We start from the raw sequence: 14,687 nt of genomic DNA, 5'->3' as shown, positions 1-14,687 counted from the left end.
AGGCAACTTGTTTTCCCAAACATTCCGAACGCATTTTGAACGCACTAAATGCTCCGAGCGAAGCGCCATCGAGTGAGTGAAGAATTTCATGTTTATATTTCTCGAGAAGCGAAACGCACATAACATTCTTGAAACACACAGTTTTGTTTGCCTGTGTTCTCATTTATATTATACACCATTAAATTTGCTTTATGGTAAAGTGACCAATTTCCATCCATGATGAACTTCTTCCACCTACAAATTTAGCAAACAACACTAATTCCTTGCAACTGTTGTCTGCGCAGCCAATCCAAGCTCTAATCTCTGCCATCACCCTCCGACCGTACCACCCGTGAGGAGGTTGGCAAATCGATCGGGAGACCACTTAACTCCCACAAACAGTTAGTTTGCATCAATACCACCGCCACCGCCACCACCACCACCACCATCCCGTTCAATTGCCCAATGAATGTTCCACCGAACGGCCGAACAAGTGATCCTCCTCGGTGATGGTCCTTCTTCAAATCAGCTTTCGCTGCCTAATTCATCGCACCATAAACCAAACCAGTGCACCAAACACGGGGAGGCAAGCAAGCTGGCAAAGATAGAAACCGGCAACTTCGCGCCAGATGGGAAGCGTACAGGTGAAATTATTATTATCTCGCCACGGCAGATGGATGGATGGTGCGGATGAGCAAGTCGACGTCGCCGTCGGTTGGACCACGAACCCGTGGGATCGACGGGAGCAAACGGAGCGATCCATTAGACGGTGCGTTAGATGGCGTCGGAGATTCGTAATAATGCCTGGGACTGGGGAGATGGGGATTGAGGTTGGAGCCCTAGGCGACCGTAAAGTCTCGGCCCCGGCTGAAGAGGTCCCTCGGGAAACTCGTTTTGCATTCCACGAAATCATCGGCAGCACCGGCTGCACCGGACCGTTGCATCGGAGCCGTCCCGTAAGCGATCCTCATTAACCAGGCAAACGATCGGGCAACCAGCGGGAGGGGTGGACCGTAATAATTTAGATCTCAACAGCCGGGGCTAGTGCTACTCGCGTGAACCAGATTTCCGCTGTTCCCGCGCAACCGGAGCTAAATGTCCAAACGCGTCCAATGTGTCAGCTCGAACGCTGATATTATTTCAAATCATTCGTTAACGGCCCGGTCCGGGGAGCGTTGATTAAATAATAAAATTACCTTTAGCTTCGTGGAATTACCCTCACAAGCGATATTTAACGCCTCTAACTATCCCCGTTGGTGCCCCGGTTGTTGTCGCGGTCGAAAGAAAAGTATTAATTAAGATATCATAACGACGATGGCTTCACGAGCGCCACACTAGCACCAGACGCGGCGTTCGATGTGTCAGCGTCAGCGGGACTGTTGATTCAATGTTCGAACCCGTAACCGGTCCAATCAAACACGAATAAAAATTAGCTTATCGTGATCAATCGTTGTCGCCATCGGTTTTCCCATTTGTCCCCTCGGTTCGATGGTAAGGGGCAGAATTTATGTCCGAGAAAGATTTCTATCACTTTCCCAGGATGTGTTAGTCGCGGGGACGATTCTGGCTGCCCGTTTGATTGCTCTATTCATTTTCGAACTTCTCCTGCGATGGCCGCTTCTTTGTCATGATATTTAACACCCCTAAGCGGTCCCTTGCATCTCCACGCGAGAAGCAAAAGCTTAAGCATCAACTGAGTCGAATGTAGGCACGAAAAAAAGATGTTGGTTTATTTTCCCCCCTCACAAGGCACAGCGGGGAAAGTCCCAGTAGAATATGGGCTCGCCGTTGGCTGATTGAATCGATCAATTTTCAATTAATCTCGATGGCTGGATATGATGCAACTCCAACACCCTCCCGATGGTGGCGCGTGCGGTGGGATTTTCTTCGGCGCCATTATGGGTCAGACATCAGCGATGAATAATTATGAGGCGGACGAGCGCGCCCTGAGGCTTTCGGTGGTATTGGATGCTGCCGTTGTAGATGAATTCACATGCGCGAGCTTTGAAACGTTCCATAAGTCACCGTGATTTCGACTAACAACTCGATTGAGCCGCAAGATCGGGCTTAGGAAACCCATTTGTTTTGCTTTTTCCTCCATAAATTAAAGCGACCACCAAGATGAGCAAAATAACTGACCGTTCATTGACACCAGCCGCTACGGGTCAGCACGGTGGTAGTTTTTTTTAGTCATGTTTATGCTTGACGTTTTTCACATATCACCGTGAACCCCCACAGAACAAGTTCTGAGTTCGGGCGCTAATTCGTATAGCGAATATCAAGTTCATTACGAGAATGCAGTGGAGTCCATAAAACGTGGCTGAAAAGGATTATGGAGAAACAATGGGTTGTTTTGAGTGGTATGGCTTCTAACGGATCATAAATGAATAATCATTTTCGATTAATGTGACCACAAAAGAACGTCATAAAATTTATACTTTTTTCTATATAGCAGCAAATTAAATATAAGTTAGTTTCATGATATTTTCTAAAAACATAAATAAATTCAAAAATGCACACATTAACTTTCAAACTGTATTGTAGCTAGTTACTTAAATTAGTGTAATTTAACTAACAAAATACAATATTTTTTACAAAGAAAACTGTTGGCAAACCGACTTGCAAGCCAGTACACAAAACGAGTACCTTCGAACAGCCAGAAAACATCCGAGCTTTCCTTTTAGGTCCATTATATGCCAGCGTACTTGCTGGAAAAAATCGTTACAATCGAAAGACTTCAACTGCACGTGCGCACCACAGGCGACGAACCCATCCTCCATTCTAGTGGATGCGGTGAGGAAATGGAAAGTGCGGCATCTTCATTTGGATATCCCTGACGGGACGGGACGACCAAAAGCATCCCTCGGGAGGGGTGGGAAGGGATCAAGGGCAAGATCACCAGCGCACCAGTCACCAGGTTCATCATCATCCTGATCATCGTCGTTGTCGTCGTCGACGCCGCGCGGTCATCTTCTTGTTGAACCGTAAAACCAGTTGAACAAGAATTTCTTTCCCCGCACTCTTCCCTCGGGCCACCATGGGCACGATTTCTCCTCCGCTTCCTGGCATTTGTACCACGAAAAAAAAAACACACACACACACACACTGGACAGATTTTCGGTCGACGAACGGGTTAGCGAGTTCACCGGAGAGATTGTTGTTTCGGGATGGAAAACTGGACAGGATTGTCTGTAGCCAATGGACGCCAATGTGATGATGCGATGTTGAACCATCCATCCTTTGTTCTCATCCTTCGGCTGGGAGCCCGATGCAGGGATTGAGAAGTTCCCGGTGCGATGCAAAGACGGTTTAATTTATTAACATTTTGATCAACGCGTGATTTGACTGCATTTGGAGCAGGTAGTTCAATTGGGTTGGTGAAGGCAAACTAAATTACTCTTTGAAATTGCGGTGGAAGGAAGCAATTTGTAGAATGGATGGTAAAGTTTAGTAAAAAAACAGAAAAATGCCTACAAGTTTACAGATTTGTAAAACAGGTTTTATTGAAGGTATCGAAACTGATTCCACCCGAAATTTTCAAAGTTCTTAGTACAAATGATAAATAAATTCTTGTATTCAACCGAGAAAGAGAACTTTCTGAGAAAGGCACCCGTTCCACCTCGATTGTTTCTTACTTTTCACAAGGTTGGTTTTCGTTTCTTTTACCACAACGAAAAAACAACCAAAACTATCTTGGGATTGTGTGCCTTTCATGTTATTTATCCCCATCGAATCGCAGGTTCCCTCACGACCCGGTCGATTCCTTCCATTTAAAAACTCCCACGGACCATTTAGACAACTCGAACGAAACTCATCGTTATCAGCTTCTGTGGAAAAATAAAAAAAAATGTGGGCTCCAGATACGGCACTTGCGATGCCCGTTAAACCCGGACCGCGAGTAGCAAAACAAGGGCAAACCTTCCGGAATGCGTACTCGACCATTTCGTTCCGGTCACCCACAATTTCCCACCGGAATTCTGCGCCCATCCGAATGCGGGGCCACACAAAAAAAAAAGTTCATCATTTTCGATTGTTAATCAAAACCGGGAGCCTTCCACCGTGGGCCGCATCCTGTCGGGAACGTGGAAAAAACAACCAACCAGCTAGGGAAAAGAAAGAATGGACTCCAATCCCAAACGAAAACCCAATCGATCGTCTCGATCGAAATGAGATGAGGTGTGGAATTAAACAAAAAAAGGGAAAAGCTAAACGGTCCGTGTGTCTATTTAGTTTCGAGCAGGCGTTAAATCGCTTCTCGATTGATTTGAGCCTCGTTGCGGGGCTTGCTGGGAAGGAATCATTCGTTTCATCCGAATAAAAGACAATCTTTTACGCACCCTCTCTGGGGCGCTGGGTGGTGATGCTTGGCGGGCTTGGACCCGGAGGCTCATTAACAAGTTCCAAACACAACTGCTTCACCGCTGAAACATACTCCACTGTGAGTATCGTAACAAATATTTGCTCAAAACTTCAATCCATCTCCATCGCTTCGGTGGTCGGTGTATGCACTTTTCTGCTCGAACGCGAACGGAGAAGAAAGATTCGCTTTCGCTGCCTTTACCGCTTTGTATCGTTCTCAAATAGCAGGCAGTTGTACGTATGCACGCGGACTACGCTGGCGATCGATCGTTGATGGAGTGGATGGAAACGTGTACCGACAGCAACACCGTGTGTTTCGCGCTGGATCGAATTATGCAGGCGAATCGTGTCAAACGAGAACTGACAGATCAGCGATTCCCTGGTGGGAAGTATTTTCCTCTCCTTTCTTGGCTATTGCGTTCCGATTGGGATCTGGTTGGTCTCCTGGGGCTCGTTAAAAATCTCGATATGCCATATAAAACATTTAACTCAAGATAAATTTTTGGCACTGTGATATAATAATTGTTTTATGAAGTAACTGTAACATGATCATACAATTACAAAAACCGATAAGACAGAAAAAAATTAAATTTCACACTTTCCGACCGGGGTTCCATCCAAACGTGATTGAAAGTGATGTTCTTCAATCAATAACCATTTGTCTACGCATGCGCCACACGTCGCGACGGATATGGCCCGTGTAACCGTTTTCACGGACATTTCTTGTGCAATTTTCCTCACCGCCAATGCATACTACACTCACACGTGCGATTTCGCATCAAGATAAGAAGATGGCGACGACGGCTGAGTGCCCGCTTTAAAAGGGGTACAATTTAAGGGCAGGAAAGAAACGACGCCTCAAACAACCAATAATAAATGAATAATTTACCATCATCGCTTCTGCCGACAGCTGGCGCCAGGCATCCCGAATATTCATTCGCATTCGTGGCGTTTGGCCGGCTGAAGATGGGTTTTGTTCGGTTTTTGTGGTTCGGCGTAGCGAAATCTGCTCACAGAAAAGTCCCGTAATTTCTCCGACCGCGGGCTGCATGCGTTTCCTTTCCTGGCGGAGGTGAAAAGTAAGTTGTTAGCCGCCAGGAGGCTCGCCCTCAAGGCTCGCCAGTGCCAGTGCCCTAGTACGGCAGTATGGCATTTTAGTTGGCGCGCATTGCGCGCTGGTGGGGAGACATCCCCTAACCTGGCACGTTGGTTGCTGGAGTTACAGCGCGAAAGCAGCGAAAAAATCGAAAGCTAAAGCCCGCTGCCAATCATAAATGGTCGTTGCGACGGACGGATACGACTCCGTCCAACTAACGACATACCGAGCGTTTCGTCTTCGTCGAGGCGAAGGGTTTTTTTTCTTGCGCTTTTGTTGTGTGTTATAAATGGTGAAACGTTCGACTGCGACTTGCCCGGTGCGACATTCTATGTGCACATGCACTTGTCGTTTGTCACCGCGTGGGGCAGTTTTCTCTCCGTCATGGTGTACCATTAATTTACCGCCACTCGCACGGCTCCTCTGGCGGAGGAATGGAAATGGCACAGCCTAGGCCGAGAAAACTTCCACGCGAAAGGGAGAGTTTCACTCCTTCGAGCTTCCTTTCCCTCGTTTGTACTGTCTCGCTGTGCGGAAGGCGAGTCAATAAAAATCATGTCAAATTATTGATATTCATCCGACATATTTGCCATGCCATGGTATCTTTTTTTTTCTTCCTTAACTTTTTTATGCTCGAGTCCTAGACGCTGCCATGCATCGGAAAGGAATTTATCTATTCACCAAACGTGCTACTCCCCTAATGACGGGTTTTGCTACCGAATGCACCGCCCGCTCGAAGGTCCACACCACAAAGGGCTCCCGGGTCCGGTGGCACACATTTTTCCGTCCAACACAAAACGCCCTACGTCCGATCAGCCGATCGATTCCGTGACGGATCGATTCGAATACTTTGTCGCCGGTTCGCAAAAAAAAAATGGCATAACAAAATAAAAATGAGCAGTTTACTGTGGAATTTCTCATTAGTGACAAAGTGCCGGATTGATCCTTTCTGCATTGCCCCCGGTACGGTCGAAATCGAATGGCGATTTCCCATTTGCTTTCGCGTGCTTTGCCAACTGGCACGTCCCTCAAAAGCTGAAGGAAATTTACCATTTACGTCCGTTAATCAACCGCGTGCGCGCGCGTACTTTTATGACAACCCCAAGGAGCAGCCAGCGGCGGTAAACTGCAGTTGCACATTGTCAGTTGCATATCGCTGCTACCTGCTTGCTTGGAAAACGGGAGTTTCCTTCGCCCCCGTTGCAGCCAAACCTAATGTCCGTGCGGTTCGCAAATCACAGAGAAATGAAAGTAGAAACCGAAGTAGGTAACTTCGGTTCCGATTCGGATCGAATTGCCTGCGCTAGGATGGAGATAGGAAGGAAAGTTGGAGTGCTCATTAAAATCGAAATGCTAAATTTACATTCATAAGCTACTCTCAGTCGTACGGATGGTAAGTCCTTTATTGAATGCAATGCTGAATTATCATTTGACCCGAATCATATTTTTTATGAGCGAATTACTAAAGGTTCGCGGTACATTAGAGAAATCGAATTAGAGTTTTATATTTTGGAAGCAGTAAGTATTCTTCCAATATATTTTGATGGCATATTTAAAGGCAATTAATTTCACAGAGTAGCACATATTTTTAGCATAAAAATATTTCATAAGTGCTGAAAAATGGTTGAATGATTTCCAAGTAAACTGCTATAGTTAAGCTATGCGAAACTGATCAAACTAAACTTCACAGGATCACAGATTCCAGACTTACAGGATGACAGATTCCAGATTCAATTTCATTTTAAATGCATAAAATTTAAATATTTCATAGAATTTTCAGAAGCTTGAGTTATCATAGGGTTCTTCATGTACAGAGTAATGAGGCAAATAATTGTGCAGAATTTAGAGAAAACAATAGTTATGCTTAACAAGGTTTATTCATTAAAATAACAGTCTAGTTGCGTAGCAGGGTAAATTATATATAAGGTAATTTTGTATAGAAAACTATTGTTTAGGACAGTATGGAACAGTTCAGCCAAAAGAGCAGAAATCATTCGCAACTTTTAACTCTGTAACTTTAATTTGTAAAAATGAGCCCAATATGTTCGAAAAATAATATAATTTATTGGATTAAAAGTAAGCACAAGTAGTAATATCATACAAGTACAAGCGAGTTTCAAAATGTTTACATCATATGCTGTTGTTTTTAAAAATGTATGATTGTACAGCATTCCGACGATTTTTCTCATTCTGATAAGAGACGGGCCAGGATGAATATGATAAATTACTACATACGTCCCATAACTCCTCAGCATTGAAAATTTCTTGAGTGTGCAAATGAGCGTGAAAGAAAAACAAAAACATATTGGATCCTTCTACCCTGTTTTTTGCGATCATATTTTGCTATTTTTACCGAGTACACTTTACGACCGCTATTTCTTGGGGCCCTTTCATCAACATCATCGTAGGGTGGCAGACAAAAAACCCTCCTTCGTAGCACAGGTAGTGCAGGTGTGCATAGGACGGTGGTGCAGAATTGGTTCTACCGTGGTCGACTGGAATTAGCCAACCGACTCCAGCACGGGGCTACCGGTGCATAGCTGCGCGAGTGGTGAAAAACTTGCTCCAACCACAAAGAACCATCCCAGCCCCTCTCCGGGGGATTTTTTTCTGCCACGGCCGGTCATATTTTTCTCTCTGCAAAACATTACACCCAAACTCACACTTTCATCCTTCCCGGCCCGTCCACGCAGATGGCATGCAGATGCACTCGGTCAGAGACCTCCCCGCAGCAGAAAAGCTCCGGCGATGCAAACACTCCGACCGACGCCGGCCACTCGGCTCCGTCTGCTCGCTGGGCTGTGGCAAACAATTTCCATGCATGCCTGCGTTCTGGCCAAGGTCTACCGCGAGCCGTCCCTCCCCTATCCCCGGCAGTGTCTGCCAAGACGTGCTCAATTGGCAGCTAAATGGCAGGCGAAATGTATGCAGAAGCCCATTATCGTCCGTCGCCGGTGTGGCAAACTGGCGAGGAAAACTGCGTGAAGAATGGGAAGAAAACTGCCAGGCGGCGGGGAAAGTTCAGCTGCTGCAAAGGGATTGCAAGGTGCGGGGGGATGCGATAGGCAAATGGGAAGTGCCGATGATGGCCATGATTACCGGCATAATGAGCTGGCAAGAAGAAAGTGCACGAGCTGATATGGATCTTTCCGGTAGATTTGATAATAAATCAGTGAAAAGTTTCAGCAAGTTGTCCGTTTTCAACAAGAAGGTTTGAAGGTACATAATGAGAGCGCTAAATAAGCGAAGAAAATGTTGTTTTAATTACCTTATATGAACATGGGAGCTTTTATGGGTTTCTGTTCTGTGCTTGATAACTACCTTTTTCATTTTTTTTTATTCGTATGATAAACAATGTTTAATGCAATTCAACAGCCATCTTCACCGTACAAGTTTTGCAGTTAAAAATTCCAAATGTATTCTAAAATCGTTTACAATGTTTTCAAACGGTATTTTGTTGCAAATTAATAACTTACTCCTGAACCGCCTGGCACATTACAGAATATGTTTGCCATAACGACAACCGTGACGCCTTCCCGGGTGGCATTAACAACAACAACAAAAAAAAAAGGTCCCAAACCCCCTCCCGGGCATCAGAACGGCATCTTGCGGCCGTTGGTTTTTTAAACTGCAACGGGCTGCAACATCAGCATAATGAAGTACTTTTGTTCGCTCGCGCTGGAATTTCCTCCAGCCGTTTTGCCAGATGTTTGCGGCTAATGTCCGCTCGGTCGGCGCGACACTCGGGCCTAGGATTCGAGTCCAATGCACCCTGTTCCCGGTGGGAGATCCATCAACTCCTCGGCGCACTCAAACTCCACGGTCGGAACCGTTTAACGCAATAGCACAGCAAAACCTCTCCCCCCCTTTGGCAGCCCCAGGGAGAAGATTAACAGGAAATTGAATTCGAATTGGTGTGGCTATGCGGTGCGGTTTGCTGAAAGTGGGCTGTATAAAACGCCACCACCGCCTGAAGCGGATGGAGAAGTACCGAAAAAAAAGGTACGTTCGATGAACAGAGCGAAGAAAAAAATCTCGAACACCCGAGCAATCGTACGCGATCGTAGAAACTTAACTCTTCTTGTCCACTTTAGGGTAAAAGCGTGTTAAATTACAGCCGAGGCCACGGATAGTTCGAGCTTCCTCTACGACAGGGGTAACGGATGAACGATTGAGAACTGGAAGGAAAAAAGAAGCACAAAACTTAAACCCCCGGACAGCTACGAACTGCAAATGGAGAGAGTCTACCAAAGTTGTGATGCGCCAAGAATGTACCTCTCGCCGCCCTTTCCGAGATGGAATATAAACACTTCATCAGCAGACATACATAAACGGACCGCTTGGCGACACCTGCATCGGGGGAAAATTCGTAGTTGATGGCACCATCAAGCTCCCTTCGGGCAACGCTAGACACTGCATTCATTTAACCACCGGTGATTGTGGGTGACGTGAACAAAAAAAGAGCCAACAGTGTCTTTAACGCCACCAACATCATCATTACCCGACTCGGGGCGCGCGGATGTAAAAAACAGATTCCGCCCTACGCCGATGCGCAATGCGTTAAAATTCATGTTTAAATGATGAACGTCTCTCGTCGCTTTCCATTAAAACTGATTCATGCCGTTACTGGCCGCTTATCATCTTCACTCTCGGGCTCTTTCGGTTTGCAAGACTTTTTCTTTCGTGCCCGGTTGATGAGAATGAAATACTCCCTGTTCGCTGGAAACCCGACGCGGGACGGCTCGTTTTCAATTTTAAATTCCACTCCACGATGCCTGAAAGGTACCACGGGATGGTAACTGAAAATAAATCATTCATCGTAGGCAAAGCAAGTGCCTCCGCAGGACGGGAAAGGAAAACGATCTACAAATTTAACGCATAAAAACTGATAGGATTTCTCATCTCTCCTCCTGAATGCGGCTCATTTGGTCCTGGATGCCAGGCAGCAACATTCTTAGCCACACTCGTTCGGTTCGATTCAGCGATCGGTTACGAATCGGTTTTCTTTGCTTTACCGCCGCGTTCCTCTGGTGTGTCTTCTTTCCACCCTGCTGTATGGGCAGGACATGAAGCCGGATATATTTAACATGCTTGCCTCCGTTGCGCCGCCTCAAATGCCTGCAACCTCCAGCGAGAAGATCTTCAATGGTCGGACATCGACGTACGAAAGCCTCCATTCGCCATCGGGAGTATGAAAATGGGCTTCCGTTTGGGTTTCGAGGGGATTCGAAATTAATTCGTTCTCATTCGGCAGAACCCTTTTGCTGGGAGGCTGTAAGCCTTGCCCGTTCCCCAACACGATGCCAGGTTCGGAGGTTGCAAACAGATAACGAAAAAAAATTAAAGAAAAATCCCAGCTTCATTCAAGTGTTCCGCTTTTTATTTTAACTTTATTTTCCTACTTACCCCTTCGCTCGAAAAGAGGGTAACTGTTAATCGGGCGAAGATAATCGAACGACAGCGCAGCGACGCTTCTGTTGGCTTGCAATGTGTTTGTATGCGTGTGTGTCTATGCAAAAAGGAAAACGGAAACGGTTGACCTCCCGGGCCCGCTAACGGGAGCCACCTAATTTGGTTGCCCCTTTGGTCGGCACAAAGAAAAGCGGAGGCCCCGCAGCATAAGAAAGAAAAATAAGCCTGCGTACGCAAACAAACCGCGAGCAAGAAATGAATGAACCACCGAAACACATTAACGTTCGGTCGCCCCGGATATGATTTAACGCGATTTGCTCGACGACTGTGCGCACCGTTTCGAGCGCTCGATCGATCGATCATAATATCTAATCGATCAGTCACACGATTGAAAAGTCGGGTGAAAAACCACCGATGGTGAAAAACATCAGCCACCAGCCAGCAAGGCGAACGTGCTCCCGTATGCAGTTAAACCCATCAATCCGGGCCACGTTGCTGCCCGCCCGAGTTGGTAATGATATTCAACCGGGCGGTCATGGTAATTATTTTTCCAGCCCCCCTCCCGAACTTCCAATGTGCTCCAGTTTTCCCGCATGGTAATGCTGTGGCCTTAAAATCAATCCACTGCTCGGCACCGAAACGAGTGAAAGAGGCTCGCAAGGGGGTGGTTAATTTACGATCGTTCCCGATTTTGCTCAAAATTATTTCCTATTTTCTTCAACCGTCTCGCGCAAAACAAACGTGAAAGACTTCACTGCACGCACAGGCAGCGAACCTGAACGTGCTTTTACGGCAGGCGGGGAGTGCTCGAAACGGAATGGAAGATATGAGTAACGAGGCCATCCGATGCACATCGAAGCAGGTTGATGGTACAATTTTATCGTTATCGAGCGATTTGGGAGATAACAATCGCATGATTGGGGGAAATTAATTTGCCCAAAGGCTGGGCGTGAAAATCTATTTCGGCGCACGGAATGGCAGAACGGCATGGCAACATGCAAAACACTACCGATCGTGCGAGGTCTTCTTGTTTATCCTCGCGTGTTGTGAGTGTGAAGCAAAGGATAAAACAAATGAGAATTCTATTTTTAGGACTTCTTTTCAGCCAACCAACGAACGGCAGTTTCCAGCGTAATTGCGACCACTCATAATCGCTCGATGGGAAAGCAAGGGTGGTAGGGGTGAAAAAGGTGCCTCAAACCTAAAACCTCCTTCTCTGCTCGTACTAACTTGGCCGAGCAGGGACCGCAGCGAACGAAGCCACCGTTCCATTCGAAACCTTAATTATATCAATATCAATTAAAACAACATTCAATTCGGTAGCCGCGAACCATCCTTCGTTCGTTTATAATAACATTTATTTTCCTATCCTTTCCGACCGGGGGAAAGGGAGGAAGAAGGAAGGAACGGCTTACGGCATCCCATCGGAACCTCGAAGGTCAGCCAAAGTAAGACCAGTGCGGACGCTAAGGCGCGGATGCTGCAGCCGCGAGGCTTTTCCTTTTCCATTCTCCCTACTTCGCTTTAACTTCAGGTTTCTTCTCGTTGTCCTCTCGAACGCTTCGATCGGCATTCGATTTGGGGTTGAATATCACGTCATTCACGGCTGGCGTACCGGGCGTTACTCGCTGGCCGGTTTCTTCTTATCGCCGGGATCGGTTTGCCCAAGCCCCTAAAAACACGTGTAAACTATTCGTAAAACCCGATTTCCCGGTGATGGTGGTGGTGCTCGATCGAACTCGGACGATCATGATGATGATGAGGATGATGATGATGATGATTGGTAGGTTTTTGATCATCAGCAACGATTCCACACCAGCAGTTATCGCCACGTGTGTGATTGTTTTGAGCAGTTGAGTTTGAAGCTAATGGTTTCTATTTTGCTTACGATCTAGAGATATGGAAAGAAAAAGGGATGTAAATACTATGGAATCAGTTAAATATATTTCTATGCAATGGAATTGTAATGAGTTTTGCAAAGGTTTTTAATTCAGGGATGTTTGAACGGTTTTTTCTGTGGAATGAAAACAAAGTCGACACAGGTTTACAAAATTACTCCCATTTTCCATTTGAATCAGATGTCCGTGGTTTTTAGCTGCATAGCAGAAGGCCCAAAAACAAAACTGGCACAACGTTTCATTCCTTTCCAGCACCCTGAACGCGCCGGTTAATCAAAAACTGCTGGCACATTCACAAAAATTGTCCGCAAAAATGGCACCACCATAAAGCGACGACGGGATTCTCAACGGCACGCTTGGGTGAGTTTTTCCCGTGGACACCGAAAGGGGCGGTTCACCATCACCACACTCGAAGTCCGTATCGAAATGCCAGGCCTTTGCACACAGCCACACATCGGGAGCAGGCAGATGAGAGAGAGAAAAAAAACCAGGAATATTATAAAACAATCCTCCAACCAACGGCAAGAGACAATGAGCCGGATCCAAGGGTTCACACAATTCACAATCTGATTTCCGAGGCACAAAACCTCCGCAGTGCCATTTCCCCCCCTGTCCCTCACCATCGTCCACGACGTCCGGCAGGCACACGGGTGGTCACGGGAAGCCAGCAGTACCACCCCCCAGGGGGAAGGCCCCCGAAGAACGGGGCGGAATTCTTCAGCTGAAGGCAGTCCGGTCGTGAAGGTACTCCATTCCATTCGCAGGGAGGTGAACCAGAATAACTAAACAGAAAAAATATATATATGAGAACTCCCATCGGAAGATAACAGCCATGGGTCGACCTGGAGGATCGCCTCCAGTTGTTAACCTCACCGACCGCACCAATTTCCGCCCAGGACGGTGACATTCTGCCCCGCGGGAAGGGAAAGTGTTGCCATCGAGTCCATTCTCCCCCACCCCGTTCGCACGTTCTAGGACGTTTCTCACAGGAAAGCAGAAGATTCTCACTGGATCAGGGTTTGCATTTTATGTTCTTCTTTCTCTCGCTCTGCCCGAGTTTATCCCTATGCCTTTTTTCTTTCGCCACCATGAGACATTTGGCTTCCGCCCAGCGACAAACGGGAAGCGGGATCAGCTCTCGAGCTGAGGTTATTTGTTTTATTTCTCCTACCATATCCGGGCAGCGACCGAAAACGAAAGAAAAAGAAAACAGCCCCCCTTTTGACAAAAGACCCCCATTCCCGGAACCATAATCGAAAGCGCGCCCATTTCGAAGCTTTTACACTTTTATCAAAACCAGCCCGCGTCTTCCTCCGGATGTGTAATTAACTTTTCTGACAAGCGAAAATCGAACCACCGAATCGATCCTGCTTCCGAAGGCCGATCAATCACGGCGACCATCTTCTCTCCGGGCTCACCCTTTTTCCGTTACATACAGAAAACACAAAAGGAAACGTTTCGGAAAATCGTTACAGCCCAATCCGTCCACCTACTAACCTACAGGAGAAGTTTCTCCTTCGCTTCCCCGCAGTTGTGACCATCGGTGAAGGGCTGCGGTCACTTTGAAGTTACCGTCCGGGGAGGAATTTCCCCGCAGAACAAGGATGATCCCGTCTGGTCCGTCGGCCAAAGTGGAGGTGGGTAAGGAGGGAGGATTATTTCTGTTAATTGAAAAATCATTAGTCGTCCGATGCTGCGCTCCGCTTCCCAGGAAAGGAAAAGAATGATCTGCCAAATCATAACCACAAATTTCTCTGCCCCGAAAAGGGTATCCGATCACCACCCGCTCCTCTTCCGGCTTCACCAACACTTCGATGAATGGCAATGGCCAACCGACATCGACATACCCCACCGGGGTAGGTTCCAGTATATGTTATTTTTATTTGTTTTCCCGACGTCTCTTCGCCTGGGATTTTTTTTGGGGGGCGAACGAACGAAAATGA

Source organism: Anopheles coustani, chromosome 2 (assembly GCF_943734705.1).
Source record: "Anopheles coustani chromosome 2, idAnoCousDA_361_x.2, whole genome shotgun sequence".
NCBI lineage: Eukaryota > Metazoa > Arthropoda > Insecta > Diptera > Culicidae > Anopheles > Anopheles coustani.
This window is presented reverse-complemented; position numbering follows the sequence as displayed.